The sequence below is a fragment of the Sciurus carolinensis genome, chromosome X (assembly GCF_902686445.1).
Source record: "Sciurus carolinensis chromosome X, mSciCar1.2, whole genome shotgun sequence".
In the NCBI taxonomy this organism is placed as follows: Eukaryota; Metazoa; Chordata; class Mammalia; order Rodentia; family Sciuridae; genus Sciurus; species Sciurus carolinensis.
In genome coordinates, this window is record NC_062232.1 from 38,511,939 (window position 1) to 38,535,823 (window position 23,885).

At 37.7% G+C, this 23,885-nt stretch overlaps 1 pseudogene; it reads right to left on the minus strand.

Moving 5' to 3' along the window:
* Nucleotides 1–20,745: 20,745 nt before the first annotated feature.
* Nucleotides 20,746–22,296, minus strand: LOC124971440 (deoxyuridine 5'-triphosphate nucleotidohydrolase, mitochondrial-like; annotated as a pseudogene).
* Nucleotides 22,297–23,885: the final 1,589 nt, after the last annotated feature.

A 23,885-nucleotide genomic window follows, 5' to 3' on the forward strand; every position in this document is an offset into this window, starting at 1 on the left:
CTCTGCCTCCCAGATTGCTGGGATTACAGGCCTGTGCCACCACAACCAGCTAGCATTTCACTTTTTCCTTATAAAGCACCTATCCTATATTTTCTAACACATTTTTGCCTTTCCCCCCTTATCATCATTTTACATTTTCTGTATATTAATCCTCTGTGTATAATATGTACTAAATATATTTTCTATCAGCCTCAAATACATCTTTTGACTATATAAGATTTAACATTTTAATGCAGTTTAATCTGACAATCTTTCTCTTCATGGTTCCTGGGTTTCTCCTCTTCATTAAAAATCTTGTTGAGTGAAATAAATCAGACTCAGAAAGTCAAGGGTTGTATGTTTTCTCTTATAAGTGGACACTAGAAAGAAAAAAGAATCTCATGAAAATAGAAAGAAGAACAGTGGAGCAGAGGAAAAGGACCAGGGGGAAGGAGGAGGGTAATGCAATGGTACTGGGGAATGAAATTTGAAATTGATCAAATTATGTTATATACTTGTATGAAAATGTCACAATTAGTACCACTATTATGTATAATTATAATATACCAATAAATATTTTTAAGTGTTTGTTGTGTTAAGCAAAATTATAGAAATATCCTCCTAAATTTTTGCCTCATTTTTCAAATATATATTTAGTTCTTAAATTAATGTGGACTTTACTATATAGGATGTGGAAGAGTCTAACTTTGTTTCCATCCAGATGGAGACTCAATGGGGCCACCACCATTCATTAACATTCTTTTCATCTGTAATTTAAATGGAACTTTTTTTTTATATCCTTGACTTGAAGAAGACTAAGCAACACAGGAAATATAGAAGCCACAAAAGATTGTGCAATCAGACCACATTAAAAAATGAAATGTGTACTCCCCAATATGTATGATAAGCCAAGTCAAAACAAATGAAAAACCAAGAAAAAAAAATACAACATATGACAGAGGTCTTCCTTAAGTTAACACGAAGAGTTGGTATCTAGCAATCAAATTAATCCTATGCCCAAAAGTAAAAGGGGCAAATGACAAGAATAAACATTTGAAAGAAAAAAAGCACAAATGGCATTTAAAATTATGAAATGACATTCAATTCAAGAAATGCAACTTAAATGCATCACTCCTTTCCTCCCTCAAAACGGCAAAAATCAAAGCATTGGAATAATACACAGTGATTGGCCATATTTGGGAAAAGGCATCATATTGTTGCTAGGAGTGCAAATCTATGCATCTTGTATGGAGGGCAATTTGGCAGTTATGAATCAAAATTCAAGACACACATAACTTTGATTTAGAAGCCTCACTTCTGGAAAGTTATTCTTATAGATGAACTCCTATGCATACAACAGGAATGTAAATGGATATTCACTGCTACATTATTTACAGTAGAAATATCTTACATGTCCTTCATTAGGAGAAAGTATATAAATAAGGGTATGTCCATTCAGTGGAATATCAAGCTGCCATTTTTTAAGTGAGGTGCACTAGTTTTAAACACTGTGTGACTTTAACTCCCACAGAATATTTGGCAATGACTGAAGACATTTGGTTCTCAAAAAACTAGGAGGACCAGGTGCTGTGGGCACACCTGTAATCCCAGTGGCTCAGGAAGCTGAGGCAGGAGGATCCCAAGTTCAGAGCCAGCCTCAGCAACTTAGTGAGGCCCTAAGCAACTCAGTGAGACCTGGTATCTAAATAAAATTTTAAAAAGAGCTGGGGATATGCCTCAGTTGTTAAATGCCCCTGGGTTCAACCCCTGGTACCAAGAAAAGAAAAAAAAAAAAACTAGGAGGTCTGCGCCCAGTGGCACATGCTTTTAATCCCAGAGGCTTGGGAGGCTGAGGAAGGAGGGTTGCAAGTTCTAGGCAAGCCTCAGCAATTTAGCAAAGTCCTAAGCAACTTAGCAAGACCTAAATAAAAAAATAAAAAGGGCTGGGGATGGGGCTCCATTGTTAAGCACCCTGGGTTCAATCACCAGTACCAAAAAATGAAAAAATAAAAAAATAAAAAACCTGGGAGAGAGATTTTACTGGCATCTAGCAGATAAAGGTCAGGAATGCTACTACACATGCTGTAGTATATGGGACAGCCCCCACAACGAAGAATATTCTGAACCAAAATGCCAATAGTGTTGCAGTTGAGAATCCCTGGGATAGATTATAGGCAAGTGAAAAGAAATGATCATTAAGAAAAACACTGGGATAAGAATATTCTTGAATTTGTAAAGAGAGAAGGAACTATAAAAGATTCATATATTGAGATAAATATGATAATGTGATCTCTAGAAGAATGTATGAAAAATGAAAGAGTCTTGGAGAAGGGGTTAAGAGGGAGAATTATTTTTCTTCTTTTGTTGAATAAATCTTTTGGTTTGAAGTGTTGCCATGTGTATATGTTGCTTTAAAAATGTTCAATTCATTTTATTTAAGTTCTATTCAGAATATTTTTAGAACTTCAGCACCCATACTCTTAAATGAAACTGGTCTATAATTTTCTTTTTATACTGTCTTTATCAAAAGTAAGGTTAAGTGCCTTCATAAAATGAATTGGATGCCTTTTCATCTTTAATAGCCTGGAAAATCAGAACACTAAATTTATCTGGTCTTTAAATTTAGTGAAAGGAGTAATTATGAAAGATTTGGGAGAGCAAGTTTAAAGTTTGAGTCTCTTTTAGTCAAAAATCTGATTTCCAGGTTTAACCTCCTTAAATATTGTATTGCTTAGCAAATAGAGTAACAGGAATTGTTCAGTAATATCACTGTTTATGATATTAAAATAAAATTTAAAACCTAAGTATATATAAATAAAAAAGTAATGAAATGATGCATCTATACTACAAAACAGGAATTGAAATATGCTTATTTATGTATATTGACAAGGAACACCACAATGAATATAATCAGGAGGAAAAAGAATGATGGGGGGCTGGGGAGATAGCTCAGTTGGTAGAGTGCTTGCCTTGCAAGCACAAGGCCCTGGGTTCAATCTCCAGCACCACAAAAAAGAAAAGAAAAAAAAAAAGAAAGATGGGCATGGGAGTAGGATGTCATTTTTGTAAAAAAAAATGCAAAATAAGACACATATACATTAATCAAATGGATATAAATGCATCTATACCACAGTATCACTATACTGTTAACAGTGGGCATCTCTGAGGAAGAATGTTTTACTAGGGGAAGAAGACACAAACATTTTGGCTATTGGTTTTTTTTTACATACACATTAAAACCTTATACATGCATTTATATTTATTATCTTAAAAGTTAATTAAAATGATCTAGAAGTAAAGAGAGGAGAAAAAGGAAAATGAGTCTATGATTTATCCCTTCCTCCTCCTCCGCCTCCTCCTCCTCCTCCTCCTCCTCCTCCTCCTCCTCTTGTGTGCTGGGGATGGAACCCATGACTACACACATGCCATGCACTCTACTATGGAGCCACACCTCCAGATAATTCTATGTATTTAAACAACTTTCTCTGAGAAGGAAAAATTGAAGCACAGTTCTCAGAGAGACAAGTAGAAAGTGGTATGGTTTCCCCACTCTCTCCTGGTGATGGTAAAGACTAGAGAAACCTGAGGTAGATAATAGGTTGGGTAGAAAGCAGCCAAAACAGAGGGGATAACTGATTTATTCAAGTTTACTATAGAGATTCCGCAAAGTTGCTCAAGTTAACAAGAAGGCAAAGCATGGTTAACTTAGGGGCTCACCTAGAACAAAGTCATCCTGTTCTGCTCTGGACAAAGTATAGAGGTCCACAAAGACAGAAAGTCAAGGTCAGTGGGTACAGCCATGAGACCAACTAGACTAATAGCAACCAGCTTTGCACCCTGGAATAAATGATCTAGAAGCATAGCCTGATAGTTCTAACCTTATTCCTTGGAACTCTGTGAAGATCATGCAGGTTTTGCACATGAAATGTTGTTTCCCTTATGAGACAGATGTATGGCTTGTGTTTAAAGACACCTCCTCTATCTCCACAATTTCATTCCAAGAAAATTATCATAACAAAACAATCATAAATGCATAAAAAGCCAAAGAATGTTACTGTAGTCATTTCCACCATTCAAAAATTTGGAAGCAACTAAATGCCCAGCAAAGGATACTATTATTAAAATTATGATTCATACAAAAACAAGCATGCCATATGAACTTGAAAAATACTAGGGAACTTTGCTTTTAGTGCTTAACATATTTAAAGGCAAGTTACAAAAAAAGAGAAAAAACAGCACAGTGTGATCCCATTTGTGTTAAGCAATATGTGCATGCAAGAGGTCCCAAAGCATATTTATTAAAATGTTAACAATGGTTAGCTTTCAGTGGTGATTTCAATTTTCCTCTATTCTCTATTTGTATTTTTTCATTTTTGACAATGAAAACTAATTACTAGCAAAATAAAAGTTTTAAAACACTTAACATTAGTTATTATCACACCAACCCTAGTGGTGAAAATGCCCTCAGCAAAGTGTGGATGAGAAGGATCCCTTGATGTGGTTCAGGGGAAGGAAACTAAACCGGGAGCCGGGAGGCTGGCTGCAGGGAGGGGGTGGGTCACGGGCCAGCACTGTCAGTTGATGGGAGCTGAAAACTACTGTGCTTGCCCCCCTGGCCCTCTACTCTTCATTGGTCCCTCACCACCTGTCCCCACCCTGTCACTTTCTCCTTTCCCACCACTGGCATTTTGATTGCCATGCTCTTCCTTGTTGGGCAGTTTTCAAAAGACAGTGACCATCCTACATTGCAGAAGTCACGGTGGCAGCATCAGGACAACAGGGGTCAGTCTCTGGAGCTTAACAAGGCACCTTCTCAGGCCATTTCAAAGACATCCAAAAGAGGCAACAGAACTGGATGCCAGAAGACTGCTCTGAAATTTCAAACTCTAAAAATATAAGATATATTTCTGCGCTCTGGCTAGGATAGAGGGAGATTCAGCATGTACTCAGGAAGCAGTATTGGTATAGCCACTATGGAGAACAGTACAGAGGTTTCTCATAAACTAAAACAGCACTACTATATGATCCAGCTATTCCACTGCTGGTTATATACCAAAAAGGAACAAAGTTGGCATACAAAAGAGATACCTACATACTCATATTTATTACAGCACTATTTACAATAGCCAAAATATTTAATTATTGTAGGTGCCCATCAGTGAATGAATGGATAAAGAAAAGAGGGTCCGTATACACAATGGAGTATTATTCAGCCATGAAAAGAATAAAATCCTGGTATTTTCAGCAAAATGCTTGGAACTGGAGGACATCTTGTTAAGTGAAATAAGCAGAAAGAGAAGGATGGCATGTTCTTTCTCATATGTGAACGCTTAAAAGGAAGAAGAAAGGTCAACCTGGAAGTAGAAGAGTGATTAACTGATTAACTAAGGACTGAGGGGGAAGGGTGCTGGTGTAACAGCTGTCTTCCCAGTGGAACAACTACTCCTTTAAAATTGAAAAAAAAAATAAAGACCCATTCATTGTCCTGTTAATCTGTGCTTTAAGGGTTTCTCCATCTTAGCTTCCCATAGGATACCATCAGGACCTGAAAACCCAGATATGCAACTCCACACAGCCAGGTGCTTATCTCAGCCCCACCACAGCCCCACTTTTGTTTTTGTTTTTGTTTTTGTTCTTCCTCTGTTTAACCCTGATGCTTGTGTGGGCTCAAAGGACAGCAGATTAACTGTCCTTGCAGTTGGGCAAAACAGAATAAACAAATTCATTTTTATTTCTATCTTTTTTTTAATTTCTTTTCTTTGGAGATTGAATCCAGGGCCTCTTGCATGCCAGGTAAGCACTCTACTACAGAGCTACATCCTCAGCCCTTTCTATTTTATTTTGAGATGGGGTATTGCTAAATTGCTGAGGCTGACTTTGAACTTTCAATTCTCTTAGCCTCCTGAGTAGCTGAGATTGTAGGCATGGGTCAACTGGCTCATTTCTCTTATTTTATTGTTTTCTCTTACTCCTGATGTCAGTGGGTGATTGTATCCAACCAGCGCAGACCACCAGAGCCAAGTCTCTGACCAGAGGCCCCAGTATCAATGTTAACACAGGGACAGGGCAGGGATAGAAGGGTAGATAGATATGATTAATACATGCTGTAGGCATGTATGGAAATATCACAGGGAATCCCATTAATATATACAATTAATATATCAATAATCAGAGTAAAAGGAAGTTAAAAACATGGTAAGAAAGTGTTTTTGCAAATAAGGGTTCATCTACAGATGAATGAATAAAGAAAATGTGGTATATATGCACAAAACCACATACATGTGCACACACACTGGAATATCATTCAGCCTTAAGAAAGAAGAAAACCTACTTTTTGCTACAACACTGATGGATCTGGAGCATATTATGCTGAGTGATATAAGCCAGACACAGAAAGACAAATATTACATGATCTCACTTATATGCAGAATATCAGAAAAAAGAAAAGATCAAATATACAGAGATAAAGAATAAAACAGTTTATAGGTTGGTAGGGGTAGGAAATGAAGAGATATAGGTCAAAAGATACAAAGTAGCAGATATGAAGGATGAACAAGTCTGGCAATCTAACGTGGGACATGGGGTCTACAGTTAATAAAACCATATTGTTGTAGGGATTTTTGTTAAATAAGATTTTAGTTGCTCTTGTCACAAAAGTAACTATGTAAATAAGATGATAGATATATTCATTTGCTGTACTATAGTATAATTTTGCTATCTATATTCTACAACATCATGTAGTAAACCTCAAATATATACAATAAAGTTAATTTAAACCTTAATTTTGACAGCTGGGGACAGTGGCACACAGCTGTAATTCCAGCAACTCGGGAGGTTGAGGCAGGAGGATCTTGAGTTCAAACCCAGCCTCAGAAATTTAGCAATATCCTAAGCAACTCAGTGAGACCCTGTCTCTAATAAAAAATACAAAAAAGGGCTAGGGATGTGGCTTGGTGGTTAAGTGCCCGTAGATTCAATCCCTGGTACAAAAAAAAAATCTTAATTTTTATTGTAAAAGAAGAGTGCTTTTTGTATTTCAGGTATCACTGTTCTTGATTAGATTGTGTGTGTGTGTGTGTGTGTGTGTGTGTGTGTGTGTGTTTGTTTTTTGTTTTTTGTGATTTTGTTTTTTTTAGTACTTGGGATTGAACTCAGGGACACTCAAACACTGAGCCACATTTCCAGCACTTTTTTGTATTTTATTTAGTCACAGGGGTCTCCCTGAGTTGCTTAGGGACTCGCTAAATTGCTGAGGTTGGCTTCGAACTCATGATCCTCCTGCCTCAGTCTCCAGAGCTATTGGGATTACAGGCATGTGCCACTGAGCCTGGCATTGATCAGATGGTTTTTGCTAATGGTGTGACTTATAATGAACATTTGTTTTGTGTACTTGAGACCTTGGGCCATACTGTATTAGTTTGCATATTGAGTAGCTAAAGCTAGTCCTATGAGCACTGCATGCCTTTGTGACTGACCTTCAATAAAAATCCTGATTCAAAGCCAGCCTCAGCAACCTAGCAAGGCTCTAAGCAACTTAGTGAGACCCTGTCTCAAAATATAGAAAGGGACGGTCATGTGGCTCAGTGGTTACATGCCCTTGGGTTCAATTCCTAGTACTAAAAATGAAAAAAAAAAACCAATTAAAAAAATTAAAACCCTGATGCCTAGGCTCACTAGCTGACAACATTTTGCGTGTATCATTACACATTGTTTCTGGAAGAATTAAGCACTGCTCATATGACTGCACTGGGAAAGGACAATTGGTATTTTGTGCTGCGTTTTTCCTGGACTTGGCCCATACACCTTTTCCCTTTGCCAATTTAAATTTTTGTACCTTAATTATAATAATCATAAATCTTCATATAGTGCCTCAGAAGGGCTCAGAAAAACTGTTATAATCAAAAAGTATAAAGAATATGATCCTCTCTGAATCTGGGGAATCATCAAGCTTGTGGGTGGTCTTGGGGACCCCTAATACACTGACATTAGTTAGGTTGGTACACAGTCTGCAGTTTGTCTCAACACCTCAGTGAGGTGGACCTTCTTTTTTTTTAATATTCTGTTTCAGTTGTAGGTGGACACAATGCCTTTATTTTATTTTTATGTGGTGCTGAGGATCGAACCCAGGGCCTCACGTATGCTAGGTGAGCACGCTACCACTGAGCCGCAACCCTAGTAGTCCTCAACATTTTTTAAATATTTGTTTTTCATTGCAGATGAACACAATACCTTTGTTTTATTTATTTATTTTTATGTGGTGCTGAGGATCAAACCTAGTGCCTTATACATGCTAGGCGAGCGCTCTACCACTGAGTCACAACCCCAGCCTGAGGTGGACCTTCTTTAAACCTGTAGCACTCTGCCCTCAGCAATACACTTGTATGACATTTGGCAGAAAGTTTCAGACCTAAGCAGCAGCAACAGGGGTCCTGAATAATTGCTGTGGATGTGAACTGAGTCATGCCTACTTTCTTGCTGAAACATAGTGTTCTCCTGAGGGGCATCTCTGTACCTGCCTCTTCCTGGAGATTTTCCCTGAATGACAGTGATGACAGACCCATCAGGCAATGCTCTGATGATATCCCACTTTTTGAACTGTGTGATTTCCTGTAGAGAAGGGAAGGGCTGCTGTCATTGCTCATTTCCTGACTGGCCAGCATTTCTCCCTCTGTGGTGGCCCCTGCAAATTTTCATAGGCAGGAGAGTATCCAAGATTGAGCAGAGCTGGTATAATCAGAAATGAAGGCCCTTTCCTCATCTTGTGTTATTCTCTTTAGTTATTATTATTTTTTTGTTTTGGTAGTACAGGAAACTGAACCTGGGGTGCTCTACCACTGAGTTACACCCCCAACCCTTTTTTAATTTTGAGGCAGCGGTTTTGCTAAGTTGCAGAGGCTGGCTTCGAACATGTTATCCTACCTCATCCTCCTGAGTTGCTGGGATTACAGGCACGAACCACTGTTCCTGGCTTCTCATCAGTCATTTTTGTTCTAGAAGTAGAGTCCTACATGAAAGTCACTGTCTCATTGGATTTTAACGATTGTTTCTCCAGACGTCCTTTCAAAAGATAACTTTTGTGATGATACTGGTTAATGCAATGAAAGTCTTCCTTACAGTCAAATATATTTTTGCACTTCTCCCTGTTTTAATTAATTGCAAGAATTTCCTGTTGGTTAATAATGTTTGAACCACAAAACAAAATTCTTTTAAAAATATTCTTAGTTATAGATGGACATAATATCTTTTTTTTTTCTTTTTGCGGTGCTGGGGATTGAACCCAGGGCTTTGTGTTTACAAGGCAAGCACTCTACCGACTGAGCTCTCTCCCCAGCCCAATATCTTTATGTTTATTTGTCTATTTCTATGTGTTGCTGAGGATTGAACCCAATGCCTCACACATGCTAGGCAAGTGCTCTACCACTGAGCCACAACCCCAGCCCCCCAAATTCTTAATGTTTGTCTCTAATATGAATTATCATATAGTAAGCTAAGGATAGTTTATGAAATATAGTTATGTAAATTTGTTTTATTGTCTACAAAAATTATCTGAAGCTGAATAACGTATGAGTTATGCTTAAAATAAGATGTACTGGATTCATATTATTTCTATTTTATATGAATTCTCCCATATTGAATAAGAAAGGAACACATTCCTCTCTATCCATATTCACTACCTTCAGAGAGTTTTCTCCAGTGTGAATTCTCTCATGCTTGGCAACAAGGCAGTGATATCTAAAGGACTTCCCAAGTTTAGTAGCTTTGTAGAATTCTCTCCAGCATGAATTATATCATACTGGTAAGGGTGGAGTCATGTCTGAGGCCTTATCTTCATTCCTATTATTTATAGGGTTTATATTCATAGGGTTTTCCTTCAGTATTCATACTATGATATTGAATAAGATGTGAGGATTGACTTATTCAAAACAAGTTTCTTGCTTTAATAAAAGTTTCTATTGAGTATGAATTGTCTAATGCTGAATAAGTTGCGATCCAGAAATAAATGCATTTGCAACTGGTTTAAATTATAGACTTTCTTTGCATCTTGTAGTCCGTCATGTTGAGTGATGTCTGAGCCTTAGCTAAAAGTCCTTTGTTGTTCTTAAACTTGTATGATTTTCCTCAAAATAAAGTCTCTGTTCTTGAGTACAATAGTAAAAATCTTTTCATATTCAATGGATTTCAAGGGTTTTCGTTATTTATAAGCAACTTTGTTTTACTATGACTAAACTTATTTGGGGATTTTTTTGGGGGGGGGGAATTTTTTTCATACATATAATATTAAGATGTTTTAAATTATTTTATGAAAATGATCTTTTTTATAAATCACTGACTTCAAATGGAAACCTTCATCAGGTTTATCATGTTTGCCTCCCCTTTTCCCAATGTTCTCTTTGTATTTACTTATTTTTAATTTTAATTGGTGTACTTTTTTACATGTAAACAGTGTTTATTTTAATTTAACACATATTTATTGTATTTATATTTTTTGTTGTTTTATTATACCTATATATTCATATATACATATTTATGTTGTTATGAGTTGAATGTTTGTGGCCTGTCCAAAATTCATGTTGAACTTAATTCCAGTATAACAGGAAACAGTATTAAAATGTGCAGCCTTTAGTAGGTGATCATGTCATGAGGTTCCTCCCCTGTGAAGAAACTTCACATAGAATTTGACCCCCTTTTCCCTTCCACCGTCCACCTTCCACTGTGCAAGGACAGAGCATTCAAGGTACCATCTTGGAAGAAGAGATTGAGCCCTCACCAGACACTGAACATGCTGGAGCCTTGAACCTCCCAGCCTCAGAACTGGGAAGTAAATTTCCACTACTTACAAATTATCCATTTTTGGTATTTTTTAAAAATGCAACAAATAATTGAATAAAGAAAAGAAGTAGAATTTGGCTTCAAATTGAGTTGCCCACCTGCAAGTTATTTTTTAATAGCACCACCACCAGACTAAACCCCTCAATTCCTGTTAACTACTGTTCTACTCTCTACTTCTAGGGGTTCCATTTTTTTTTATTTCATACAGTATTTAACATTCTGTCTGGCTTATTTCACTTAGTATAAGTCTTCCAGGTTCCTTTTTCCCTAACTATCTCAAATCAACCTCTGCATTGTCACATTTTGCCTCTGAAATAAAATGGAATCAGGGCTTGTGTACATGGATAAACTATCTAGATATCAACTAGGGACTGTGTAGAGTCTAGATTCACTGTAATATACATGTAATACCACTAGTAAAATATATATAGTAGGTAAAATAATGCACCCTAAAAAGTAAGAATACAAATATAAATAAAACTAAGGTTACTCATCATCTATATAATGAAAAATAAATAAATGATAGTCCTGAATGTATAGTCAATACTGGAAAAATCGAGATTCAAGATGGCGGACTAGAGAGTGGCTGCATTTCATGTCGCTCCAGGACTCAGGATTCAAAAGAGGAGATAGTGAGAGACTTGGGACCAACTCAAAGCCGCCGGGTGAGTCTCTCCCGTTGGGGAGGCTTCCCGGATGGGGCGGTAGCCCCGGAACGCAGGGAACTTTGTGAAGTAGAGTTGCTCGGCGAGGCGCCCCTCCCCCCGCTGGAGCGGTGAACTTGGACAACTGGGAGCATCAGAGAGGAGGCGCTGGGACTCGGAGCAACCCACCAGGGCTCCAGGCGGCTGCCCAGAGGAGGAGCTGCGCGGCGAGCTGTTTGGACTCAGAGCAACTGCTACTGACACCGGGGGCTGCCCGGAGGAGGAGGAGGAGCACGGAGCCACCGCACCGGAGATCTGGACGGCTGCCGGGAGGAGGAGGTATGCAGCGAGTTGCTTAGATTCGGAGCGATTGCACCAGAGCTCCAGCGGCTGCCTAGAGGAAGAGGCACATGGCGGGTTGCTTGGACTCAGAGTGACCACACCGGAGCTCGGGTGGCTGCCTGGAGGAGGAGGCATGCGGCGGGTCACTTCCAGGCAATTAGGTGCAGAGCAGGGTCCCAGGACCTAGGTGACTTCTTGGTGGAAGAACTACACAGAGACAAGCTGAGGGGCGGAGCAAAGGTTCCAGGACTGCAGGCAGCTTCTCTGAGGAGAGGCAGCCTAAGGAGACTCTTCTGCAAAGGGCGAGGCTCCCAGGCCCAGGAGGTAGGTCCGGGCCCCTGGGAACGTTGCAGAGGAAGGCTGCCCAGCCCAGGCAGTAGTTGTGGATTGAGGGGAACCTCTAGGAGGGGAACTGACCAGCGAGACCTCCCCACCAGGTGAGTCTTCCCTGCCGGGTGAGGTTTTCCCACAAGGATGGTAAAACAGGCCCAAACAGGCCTTGCCTCAGCCCGCAGCCTAGTTCTCCTTTGGATTACCATTGGTCAACAAGTAGAGGCACCTCTGCCCACTAGCATGGAATATACCCCACCTGAGGGTCACCATCCCTAGAGAGGCAGCTTCCTTGTGGAGGACCGCATTATCAACTTCCTCCAAGGCTTCAGACTACTGAAGGCTAACAAGGGATATACTAGAAATCTTCAGGGACATTATAAGTCAATAGAGGAAATCTGCAATATCTCAGTGATCCACTGATACCTTAACAATATGAGAAAACAAGGGAAGAAAAATGCCCCAAACAAATCTAGATGTTACATCAATAAAATCCAATGACAGGCATGACAGAAGAAATGACAGAAAGGGAGTTCAGAATGTACATAAATAAAACAATCAGGGAAGCAAATGATGAGATGAAAGAGCAAATGCAGGCATTGAATAATCGCACCAATTGACAGATAAAAGAGCAAATATGGAAAACAAAAGATCATTTCAATAAAGAGTTAGAGATACTGAAAAAAAAAACAAACAGAAATTCTTGAAATGAAGGAAACAATAAACCAAGTTAAAAACTCCATAGAAAGCATAACCAATAGGATAGAACACCTGGAAATGGAACCTCCGATATTGAAGAAAAAATATTTAATCTTGAAAACAAAGTTGACCAAACAGAGAAGATGGTAAGAAATCATGAACAGAATCTACAAGAATTATGGGATATCATGAAAAGGCCAAATTTAAGAATTATTGGGATTGAGGAAGGCTTAGAGAAACAAACCAAAGGAATGAACAATCTATTCAATGAAATAATATCAGAAAATTTCCCAAATCTGAAGAATGAAATGGAAAATCAAGTACAAGAGGCTTATAGGAATCCAAACACAAAATTACAACAGACCCACACCAAGGCACATTATTATGAAAATACCTAACATACAAAATAAAGACAGAATTTTAAAGGCTGTGAGAGCAAAGAATCAAATTACATTCAGGGGAAAACCAATAAGAATATCAGTAGATTTTTCAACCCAGACCCTGAAAGCTAGAAGGGTCTGGAACAACATTTTTCAAGCCCTGAAAGAAAACGGATGCCAAACAAGAATCTTATACCCAGCAAAACTTACCGTCAGATTTGACAATGAAATAAAATCCTTCTATGATAAACAAAAGCCAAAAGAATTTACAAAAAGAAAGCCAACATTACAGAACATTATCAGCAAAATATTCCATGAGGAAGAGATGAAATACAATGATGCAAATCAGCAAAGGAAGGAACCATCCTAAAGAAATTGTCAAATAAAGGAGAAACCAAGTCATGTCAAAAAAAAATGAGCCAAATGACCGGGAATACAAATCATATCTCAATAATAACCCTGAATGTTAATGGCCTGAACTCATCAATCAAAACACATAGACTGGCAGATTGGATTAAAAAGAAAGATCCAACAATGTGTTGCCTGCAAGAGACTCATCTCATAGAAAGAGATACCCATAGACTAAAGGTGAAAGGATGGGGAAAAACATACCATGCACATGGACTAAGCAAAAAAGCTGGAGTATCCATCGTCATTTCAGATAATGTGGACTTCAAGCCAATGTTAGTCAGAAGGGATAAAGAAGGACATTTCATACTGCTTAAGGGAAGCATAAATCAGCAAGACATAACAATCATAAATATCTATGCCCCAAACAGATGCTCATCCATGTATGTCAAACAAATCCTTCTCAATTTCAGAAACCAAATAGACCATAACACAATTATACTAGGTGATTTTAACACATCTCTCTCACCACTGGACAGATCTTCCAAACAAAAATTGAATAAAGAAAACATAGATCTCAATAACACAATCAATAATTTAGACTTAACAGACATTTATAGAATATACCATCCAACAAAGAGCGAATACACTTTCTTCTCAGCAGCACATGGATCCTTCTCTAAAATAGAGCATATATTATGCCACAAAGCTAATGTTAGAAAATTCAAGAAGATAGAGACACTACCTTGTATTCTATCAGATCATAATGGATTGAAGTTAGAAATAAATGAAAGAGTAAAAAACATAAACTACTCCAACACCTGGAGATTAAACAATATGCTATTATAAGATGAATGGATAACAGAAGACATCAGGAAGGAAATTAAAAAATTCTTAGAGGTAAATGAGAACAAAGAAACATCATATTAAAATCTCTTAGACACTATGAAAGCAGTACTGAGAGGAAAATTTATTTCATGGAGCGCATTCAGTAAAAGAAGTAAAACTCAACAAATAAACGACCTAACACTACAGCTCAAAGCCCTAGAAAAAGAAGAACAGACCACCACCAAAAGCAGTAGAAGACAGGAAATAGTTAAAATCAGAGCTGAAATCAATGAAATTGAAACAAAAGAAACAATACAAAAAATTGACAAAATAAGTAGTTGGTTCTTCGAAAAAATAAACAAAATTGATAAACCCGTAGCCACACTAACAAAGAGAAGAAGAGAGAAAACCCAAATTACTAAAATTCGGAATGAACAAGGAAATATCACAACAGACACGAGTGAAATACAAAACATAATTAGAAGCTATTTTGAAAATCTATACTCCAACAAAATAGAAAATTTCGAAGACATCAACAGGTTTCTAGAGACATATGAATTGCCTAAACTGAACGAGGAGGACATACACAATTTAAATAGACCAATTTCAAGTAATGAAATAGAAGAAGTCATAAAAAGCCTACCAACAAAGAAAAGTCCAGGACCAGATGGGTTCTCAGCCGAGTTCTACAAAACCTTTAAAGAAGAGCTCATTCCAATACTTTTCAAAGTATTGCATGAAATAGAAGAGGAGGGAACCCTCCCAAACTCATTCTATGAAGCCAATATTACCCTGATTCCTAAACCAGACAGAGACACATCGAGGAAAGAAAATTTCAGATCAATATCCTTAATGAACATTGACGCAAAAATTCTCAACAAAATTTTAGCAAATCGCATACAAAAACATATTAAAAAGATAGTGCACTATGATCAAGTGGGTTTCATCCCAGGGATGCAAGGTTGGTTCAACATCAGGAAATCAATAAATGTAATTCACCATATCAACAGACTTAAAGTCAAGAATCACATGATTATTTCAATAGATGCAGAAAAAGCATTTGATAAAATACAGCACCCCTTCATGCTCAAAAAACTAGAAAAAATAGGGATAGTGGGAACATTCCTTAACATTGTAAATGCCATCTACGCTAAGCACATGGCTAATATCATTCTAAATGGTGAAAAACTGAAAGCATTCCCCCTAAAATCTGGAACAAGGCAGGGATGCCCTCTTTCACCACTCCTATTCAATATCGTCCTTGAAACTCTATCCAGAGCAATTAGACAGACCAAAGAAATTAAAGGGATACGAATAGGAAAATAAGAACTCAAACTATCCCTATTTGCTGATGGTATGATTATATACTTAGAGGAACCAGGAAATTCCACCAGAAAACTTTTAGAACTCATAAGTGAATTCAGTAAAGTATCAGGATATAAGATCAATGCTCATAAACCTAATGCATTTTTATACATAAGTGATGAATCTTTGGAAAGAAAAATTAGGAAAATCACCCCATTCACAATAGCTTCGAAAAAAATAAAATACTTGGGAATTGATCTCACAAAAGAGGTGAAAGACCTCTACAATGTGAAAGAAATTAAAGAAAACCTTAGAAGATGGAAAGATCTCCCATGTTCTTGGATAGGAAGAATTAATACTGTCAAAATGGCCATACTACCAAAAGTGCTATACAGATTCAATGCAATTCCAATTAAAATCCCAATGACGTACCTTACACAAATAGAACAAGCAATCATGAAATTCATCTGGAAGAATAAGAAACCCAGAATAGCTAAAGCAATCCTTCACAGGAAAAATGAAACTGGGGGTATCGCAATACCAGAACTTCAACTCCACTACAAAGCAATAGTAACAAAAACGGCATGGTATTGGTACCAAAATAGACAGGTAGATCAATGGTACAGAATAGAGGACACGGACACAAACCCAAATAAATACAATTTTATCATACTACACAAAGGGGCCAAAAATATGCATTGGAGAAAAGATAGCCTCTTCAACAAGTGATGTTGGGAAAACTGGAAAACCATATGCAACAGAATGAAATTAAACCCCTATCTCTCACCATGCATGAAACTCAACTCAAAATGGATTAAGGACCTCAGAATCAGACCAGAGACCCTGCAGATTATAGAAGAAAATGTAGGTCCAGATCTTCAACATGTCAGCTTAGGACCAGACTTCCTTAACAGGACTCCCATAGCACAAGAAATAAAAGCAAGAATCAACCACTGGGATAGATTCAAACTAAAAAGCTTTCTCTCAGCAAAGGAAACTATCAGCAATGTGAAGAGAGAGCCTACAGAGTGGGAGAAAATCTTTGCCAATCATACTTCAGATAGAGCACTAATCTCCAGAATCTATAAAGAACTCAAAAAACTCTATACCAGGAATACAAATAACCCAATCGACAAATGGGCTAAGGAAATGAACAGACACTTCACAGAAGATCTACAAGCAATCAACAAACATATGAAAAAGTGTTCCACATCTCTAGTAATAAGAGAAATGCAAATCAAAACCACCCTAAGATTCCATCGCACCCCAATTAGAATGGCGATTATCAAGAATACAAGCAACAACAAGTGTTGGCGAGGATGTGGGGAGAAAGGTACACTCATACATTGCTGGTGGGGCTGCAAATTAGTGCAGCCACTCTGGAAAGCAGTGTGGAGATTCCTTAGAAAACTTGGAATTGGACCCACCATTTGACCCAGCTATCCCACCCTCGGCCTATATCCAAAGGACTTAAAATCAGCATATTACAGAGATACAGCCACATCAATGTTCATAGCTGCTCAGTTCACAATAACCAGATTGTGGAACCAACCTAGATGCCCTTCAATTGATGAATGGATAAAGAAACTGTGATATATATATACAATGGAATATTACTCAGCTATAAAGAATAATAAAATTATGGCATTTGCAGGCAAATGGATGAAATTGGAGAATATCATGCTAAGTGAGATAAGCCAATCTCAAAAAAACAAAGGTTGAATGATCTCTCTGATAAGCGGATGATGATCATAATGGGGGGTGGGAGGGGTTAGTTAGGGTTAGGGTTAGAGTTAGGGAGGGGGCCATGAATGGAGGAAAGAAGAACTGTATAGAGGGAAAAGAGGGGTGGGAGGGGTGGGGGGAAGGGAAAAAATAACAGAGTGAATCAAACAACATTCCCCTATGTAAATTTATGATTACACAAATGTTTTGCCTTTACTCCATGTACAAACAGAGAAACAACATGTATCCCATTTGTTTACAATAATAAAAAAAAAACTGAAAAAAAGTACTGGAAAAATCAAATTATCCCTAAACTTAATCCATAAAATTAAGGCAATTTAAATGGATATCCAAATGGGATCAAAGCCTTTAGTAAAATTTTACATTTTATTTAGCAGAAGTAAAATAATAACAACCAACAGTATTTTGAGGATAGAGGTAATAAGGGGTATAATTCATCTTACAAGGCAGACACTGCCTTATAAGCTAGTGTAAGTGAAATAATGTGGCACAGAGCAGAATTAAAGATATGACTGATACATATTTTTTAAATGCTGAATCAGAATCAAACATATAGAAGATTAAATGCCTGAAATTTAGCTTATGAAAATATAAGAATTTGAGAGGGGAATTTGTCTTATTATATATCATTTTTAAAATAAATTTACTTAACCGTAGGTTATAGTGACTAATACAAAAACACAGTAGAAGGCAGAATTGCATGTAGATCTGCATATATGTGGAACATATTCCATGACAAAGATGTTTGCAGTTTGTAGAAATCAATAGGGCTACTATGATGTAAACCTATTTGTAAGGGGAAAATATCTGAATCCCTATATAATATTATGCCTCAACCAGTGCAGCATTAACAAAGGATCTTATGTAGGGGCAACTGGAGATGAAGAAAAACACGGAGACAAAGAAAACACAGATTCATTTTCAAGCAAAGCTGGAGTCATGTGGGACACTGTCCTTCGTTGGAGGAACAGGAGCCCAGAACTGGCTTTGCAAGTTTATTACGTAGGGTATCATAATCAGGAAATTTAACTGTAGGGACATTGTAAATTATTCAAGGTTTATGAGTTATCAAGAGGCTTCTTTGTGCTCTAAAAAGTTACAAAGCTAGAAATATTTTTGTGACTATGTTGCTGTTACAGTGTTAGGAATATCCTGTGACTATCTTGCTATATCCAGAAAACCCACTGTACCAGAACATCTGATAACTATTCACGTCAGAGCTGAGTATGAAGGCTATTCACATTCTCGCCTTTTGGCAAGGAATGTTTCCCAGGCTTGGCTTTTGCCTGCACCACAGGATCAGTCAATAACTGGAGCTCATCCACTCTCCACAATGTCATATACCTTGACAAATTCCAGATGGATTACAATTGAATATGAAAACAACAACCTATCATGAGAATACATAGGAGAATATTATATAACATTATGGTGGAGGATAAACAAGAAGGACCATAAAGTAAGTCCTAGATCTCATCAAAAATATTTTAAGGGGTTGGTGGTAGAGCATGTGCCTCGCATGTGTGAAGCCCTGGGTTCTATCCTCAGTATCACATAAAAATACATAAATAAAATACAGGTATTGCATCTGTCTACAAATAAAAATGTTTTAAATATTTTAACACACAATATAATATATACCATAAAATATCAAAGACAAGCTATAGACTAGGGAAATATTTGCAAAAATTCTGTCAGGGATTTAATATCTCTAATAAATAATATCCACATATGCAAAAATGAACAAGAGGTGAAGATGTAAGTGACAAAACAAGAAAAATGTTGAAACTAGTTTACAATTAGTTTTGTTTTTCTTTTGAATGAAATGCCACAAAGATATAGTTTCGAAGGGATAGAAAGTTCATGTTTATGAGGGGGAAGTACAATGAATCCTGTATTCATAACTTCAGCTTAGATTTTTTTTTAGGATTTATCTAAATTTTATTGACTCAAATAATTCAAATACATGTTCATGTAAATATGTAATTCAAACAATCATGATATTCACCCAACATATGTTGTCCTCTATCTATACAATTTTTTTGAATGCTGCTCATGTCCCAATTATGACCCACAGATGAAAAATTACATTGTGGGGTATTAAATGGACTTAAAACCACCAAAAGGCCAAAGAAACATTCTCTGTCTTATGCTTCCAGGAACCAAGTTGCCAAAATTGTGGCCACTCCAGAAGTACTCAATCTGTATGACCCACACCCTCCAACAATGCTTGAGGAATCTCATTGTATCTGATCGACAAAATTTAAGCGACATCCAAAATGTTGGTGCAAAGAAGTCTGAGAAATACACGAAGGAAGGTACACTAACAGAAAGTTACAAGTTATGCTAATTCACATGATCAGCCTTATATTTCAGTGAAATGCTTATATATTTACTCGAGCTATGTACTTGAAATAGAAAAACCCAGTGACCCAAGTATGTACACTTACACATTTATTTTATACCTACTAAATGGCATATTTTCTTAAATATAGCTACTTTAGTGAAGGAAACTCAGCAATACTACTAGCAAACTTTGCTTAATAGGATGAAATTCAGAGGAACAAATCAACTATAAATTCTCAAGTGATATTTCACTTTACAAACATAAATCCAGTCAACCCATGGCCATTTTATAAACCTCTGCCCAGTCAACGCAGAGACTACCTAAACTGAGAACTGAAAATTCTCTTCTTACCTTCACATATACTTTTTTTTTTTTTTTTTTTTTTTTTTTTTTTTTTTGCGGTGCTGGGGATTGAACCCAGGGCCTTGTGCTTGCAAGGCAAGCACTCTACCAACTGAGCTATATCTCCAGCCCTACTTTTAATATTAAAAAAAAACAAAGCTAAAAACGTATGCCCATGGAGACAATAACGAGGATATCAAGGAGTAACTTTAACCCTTCCTTCTGATATTTTAGTCCAGCTTATGCAATAAGTTTTATCTGTGAAAGAATTCAAGTTTATTGATTAAAAATCATTGATTATAAAGCAATTAAGCACAATAAGTTGAAAGGATATCATTTATTGAATATTTTTTTAAAAATCTGAAATTGGTGTACATATATTTGGTTTTTAAAAAAATTTTGCATTAGATCACCACAAAGCAGATTTACACATAACCATAAACTGCAGAAAATACAGGAAAGTTTCCATGTGATACTAACAGAGGAACTCTTTAGCAGAAGAAAATACATTTTTAGAAGCTAAACCTAACTTTACAAACATGCAAAATACTAACACACTTTAAGCAGAAAGTCTTTAGTTTTAAGAGAAAAGTAATATTTTCATTTTCTATACTTGACCTAAATTTTAATTCTGTCCAGTAGAACCAAAACCTCCTGAACCCCTTTCAGTGTCATTCAACACTTGAATATCTTCTATATTTGGATAAAAAATCCGTTCACAAATAAGCTGTGCTATTCGATCATCCTCTTCTACTTCAAACTTTTCTTTGCCAAAATTAAATAGCACAACACCAACATCTCCTCTTATAATCTTCATCTATGACACCAGCTCCTACATCTATGAAGTGTTTTGCAGCCAAGCCAGAACGTGGAGCTATTCTTCCATAGCACCCATAAGGAAGAGCTATCTGAGTGTCTGTTTTCACAAGGGCTTTCTCCATAGGTGGTACTATATAATCATAGGCACTGTGCAGGTCATAGCCCGCGGCCCGCTTGGACCCTTGGGTCGGGGCCGTGGCGTACTCCGAGAGCCGTACAAAGCAGAGCCGCAAGCCGCCCTCCTCTGCAGGCCCGGCCCGCTTGCTGGGGGAGAAGGCGGTTACTTTGGCTTCGGGGTACGCTGTGCTGGCACTGGACAGCAGCCAGGGTGTCACAAGCTGGGTCAGCTTAGATTTTTTTTAAGAAAAACCATTCCAATTATAGTTTTTAAATTTTTTCTTTTTAGTTTTACATGACAGTACAATCTATTTTGATGCATTTATACGAACATGGAGTATATCTTATTTTAATTAGGACCCCAGCCCTGTGGATGTACATGATGATGAGATTCGTATTCATATATGAACATAGGAAAGTTAGGTCAGATTCATTTCACTGTCTTTGCTATTCTTATTCCCCCTCCCTTTCCTTCATTCCCCTTTTTCTAATCCAATGAACTTCTATTCTTCCCTTCCTGCCTTATTGTGGGTTAGCTTCCACATTTAAGATAGAATATTCCGCCTTTGGTTTTTGGGGAACTGGCTTATTTCACTTAGCATGATAGTCTTCAGTTCCATCCATTTACCAGCAAATGCCATAATTTCATTCTTATTTATGACTGAGTAATATTCCACTGTATATAGATACCACATTTTCTTTATCCATTCATCCATTGAAGGACACCTAGGTTGTTTCCATAGCTTGGCTATTGTGAGTTGAGCTGTAACATTGATGTGGCTACATTACTGAAGTATGTGACTTTAAGTCCTTTGAATATAGACTGAGGAGTGAGATAACAGGGTCAAATGGTGGTTGCATTCCAAGTTTTCTGAGGAATCTTCATACTGCTTTCCACAGCAGTTGTACCAATTTGCAGTACTACCAACAATGTATGAGAGTACCTTCTCCCCCACATCCTCGCCAACATTTATTATGATTTGTATTCTTTAGAATTGCCATTCTGACTGGAGTGAGACAGAATCTCAGTGCAGTTTTGATTTGCATTTCTCTAATTGCTAGAGAGGTTGAACATTTTTTCATATATTTTTTGACCATTTGTATTTGTTCTAAGTTCTAATTCCACGTTTCCAATTGCTTACTGCACTTTTAAGCTTGGAAATCTAATTCATACCTTAAATCTTTGCTTAAGATCCATGCAGTACTGTGGATGTAGCTCAATGGTGGAGTGCTTGACCATCATGTGTTAGGCCCTGTGTTCCATCCCCAGCAACACACACACACACACACACACACACACACACATACACACACACATCCAAATAAATTCATCTTTTTTGTTTGTTTTGCAGTGCTGGGAATAGAACCCAGGTCCTTTGCATGCTAGTCAAGCTCTCTACCACTGAGCTACATCCACAGCCTCATGATATATATTTTAAAGTATACATTCTCTTTTTTATACTGGGGATCATACCAGGAGGTGCTCTACCACTGAGCAATATCCCTAGTCCCTTTTATTTTTTATTTTGAGACAGGATCTTACCAAGTTGCTTAGGGCTTCACTAATTTGTTCAGGCTGGCCTTAAATTTGTAATACTCCTGCCTCAGCCTCCCAAGTCTCTGGGATTGCAGGTATGCACCACTGTGCCCAGTCCCATGATCTTTTTAATCACATAGTAACACAATCATTGCATTAATGCTGTTAAAACTGAAACCTTCCTACTTTGGTAGCAGGAATATAAAACATCACAATTGCTTCAGGAAACAGTTTGGAAATTCCTCAGAAAAATTAAACATAGAGTTATCATATGGCCCAGAAATTTAACTTCCAGGTATGTAACTGCAATATTGTGAAATATATATTTGGTCTTCTTTCTGTGACCCCCTCCTTTATTTTCTAGAACTCCTAAAATCCTTTGTGTCAGTTATTTTGCCACTGTCTAAAAGACCCAAACAGAACAATTGTAGAGGAGGAAAAGTTTATTTAGGGGTTCATGGTTTCAGAGGTCTCAGTCCATAGACAGCCAGCTCCATTCCTTGGGGCTCAAGGGGAGGCAGGACATCATGGTGAAAGAGTGTGGCAGAGGGAAGCAGCTCACATGGTGGTCAGGAGGCAGAGAGAGAGAGAGACTCCACTCTCCAGATACAAATATATACCCCATAGCCATGCCCCCAAAGATCCACCTCCTCCATCCACACCCCACCTGCCTCCAGTTACCACTCAGTTAATCAGAGATTAATTAATTGATTGGGTTAAGGCTTTTGTAACCCAATCATTTCTTCTCTGAACCTTCTTTGCATTGTCTCACATGTGAGCTTTCTGGGGACACCACATCTAAACTATAACATCCTTGGATTCTCTCCAGTGTTAACAGTGATCTTTCTGTATGCTTGCAGGATGACTGTGGCCTGGGGCTGCTAGATAAGTAGCTTTAAGATGGAGGTTGGTCACCAGAAAGACCAAACATAATTAGAGGGTTGGAACTTTTCGGACCCATCTCCCAACCTCCAGGAAAGGTAGAGTGGCTAAAGGTTGAGTTGATAGCCAGTGACCAGTGATTTATTCAATAATGCCTACGTTATGAAGCCTCTATAAAAATCTAAAAGGATAGAGTTCAGAGGGTTTCCAGATATCTGAACACATATAGGTGCCTGGGACTCTACACTCCTTCTCCCATGCCTTGCCTGATGAATCTCTTCCATCTGGATGTTCATCTGCATCCTTTGTAATATCTTTTGTAATACATGGGTAGACATAAGTGTTTCCCTGAGTTCTGTGAGCTGCTCAAGAAAAGTAATGGAACTCAAGGAGGGTGTCATGGGAACCCC